This window comes from Berghia stephanieae, chromosome 10, assembly GCF_034508935.2.
Source record: "Berghia stephanieae isolate SIO BIC M18660-M18661 chromosome 10, UCSD_Bste_1.3, whole genome shotgun sequence".
In the NCBI taxonomy this organism is placed as follows: Eukaryota; Metazoa; Mollusca; class Gastropoda; order Nudibranchia; family Aeolidiidae; genus Berghia; species Berghia stephanieae.
The window spans coordinates 15,908,648-15,911,147 of NC_088369.1; the positions used below are offsets into that span (position 1 = coordinate 15,908,648).

The following is a 2,500-nucleotide window of genomic DNA, read 5'->3' on the forward strand; positions in this document are numbered from 1 at the left end:
AAGATCAGGGACAGATTGAATTTGAGACAACCTCTTGAGGACTATGCCAACAGTCACAATAATAATAATAATAATAATAATAATAATAATAATAATAATAATAATAATAATAATAATAATAATAATAATAATAATAATGATAATAATAATAATAATAATAATAATAATAATAATAATAATAATAATAATAATAATAATAATAATAATAATAATAATAATAATAGTGATAATAATAATAATAAATAATAATAATAAAATAATAATAATAATAATAATAATAATAATAATATAATGATATGATGAGATGATGATGTGATGATGATGATGATGATGATGATGATGATGATGATGATGATGATGAGTGATGATGATGATGATGATGATGATATGATGATGATGATAATAATAATAATAATAATAATAATAATAATAATAATAATAATAATAATAATGATAATAATAATAATAATAATAATAATAATAATAATAATAAAATGATATAATAATAATAATAATAATAATAATAATAATTAATAATAATAAATCATCGTCATCATAATAATCATAATAATAATAACGAGACAACGACAACAACAACAGCAATAATAATAATAAATAATAATACTAAAAATACTACTACTACTACTACTACTACTACTACTAAATAATAATAATAATAATAATAATAATAATAAATAATAATAATAATAATAACAATTTTAGATTTTAACCTTTCTCAGTTCAATAATGCCTCAATTCAATTCTTTCTTGGTGGTCAATGCGACCATGGTACCATCTTGTGTACTCTGACTAATCCACATTAATTGACCAATGTTTGTGCCCAGTAAATTAAACTATTTTTTGTAAGATGTAACATTTGTTACATCAGAATTCTCATGACATAATATCATTATAATCTCCCTTCATCTGCCATTATTGTTAAATGTCCTGATATGATTTTTATTCAATAATTCATGTTAACAGCTATATTTCATCTCTGTATGCATATTCGCGTTTTGGTGCATGTGTGTGTGTCGTTGTGATGATACGTGTGTGCGTGCGTGCGCTTGTATAAATGGGTGTGTGTACAAAAATGTTTACAATGATGTTTTACAATTTTGTGTGCCTAGAGCTGTTTTGTCAACAGGATTGGGTGCTATACAAATAAACTTTTTTTTTTTTTTAACCTCAGGAATGGGAGACAACCAATGTTTGTCGTTGCTTTGCCATTTTAGAATAATCACAGTCTTTTAAATACGACAATAAACAGGTCTAGGTATATTGACCTTAAAAAAAACAAAAAACAAAAACAAAAACAAAAACAACAAAAAAAAAAAAAAAAAAAAAAAAAAAAAAAAAAGAATATAAAAAAAAAGAATATAAAATAATCAGTAAATAAATAAATAAATAAAAATATGTTTTAAACAAATAAACTTTATTATTCTTATTCTTATTATTAATACAACACGATCTGGTATCGTGTTCCAATCTGTAGCGTTCTTAGTGCGGCTATGTGGTCTTGTGGTATGACACTCGCTTTCGGATCGGAAGGTCCTGGTTCGAGCCTCGCTCGGCGCATAGTTGAGTCCTTGGAGAAGGCTCTTTACTCACATTCTCTCACCGTACTCAGGTGTAAAATGAGTACCTGGACGTTAAAAGCGTTGTCTCTGTCCGAAAAAAAATTGTAATATCGCTAAACAGGCGTCATGTCTCATCCTACATGTTAACTTTCCTGTTGGCCAGGGACCCCTTGTAAAGCGCTTTGAGCACGTTTAGTGGTTATTGCGCTATATAAAAGCTCAAGTTTTTTTGGGTTTTTTAAATTTTGTTTTTAAGGGTTTTTACACATTCGGGTCATTTCATCACCAGTAAAATGACAAAAAAGTCTTGATTTATTAAAAGTGCACAAGAATAAGTTTTAAAAAAAGGAAATTGGTCAAATGGGGAAGATATATATATATTTATATACATATATATATATATATATATATATATATATATATATATATATATATATATATATATATATATATATATATATATATATATATAGTCTAAGAGCACATTATCAATGTAATTAGTCTCATCCAGATACAAGCACATAATCCAACCAAGAGGAATATACTCAAATGCTTACAAAACATGATATTCGTTTGTTTTTTGTTTTAAAGAGTTTTTCGGCGCTTGCAACACATTTAGGTTATATCAGCGCCAGTAAAAAGGAAGAAAATGGGATAGTAAAAAGTTATAGAATTACAATTAAAGCACCCAAGAAAAAGTAAGACATAGGGGAGCTGGGAACAAATAGGGATCAGATGTAGATTCCAAGAGCATATCACCAATGTACTTAGTTTGAGATCACCTATAAGTCTCATCCGGACACAAGCACAAAATCCAAAAGAGGAATACACTCAAATGCTTACATTATACATTGAAAATAACAAATAAATATAATAATACATAACAAAGAGATGATTTACAAGGAAAAAAATATCATCTC

General features: G+C 26.0%; 1 protein-coding gene across 1 annotated transcript in view; it reads right to left on the bottom strand.

The window, feature by feature from the left end:
* LOC144980590 (uncharacterized) overlaps nt 1-2,500 on the bottom strand; it is a 26,242-nt gene that overhangs the window by 3,125 nt on the left and 20,617 nt on the right. The gene's annotated exons all lie outside the window — the stretch shown is intronic.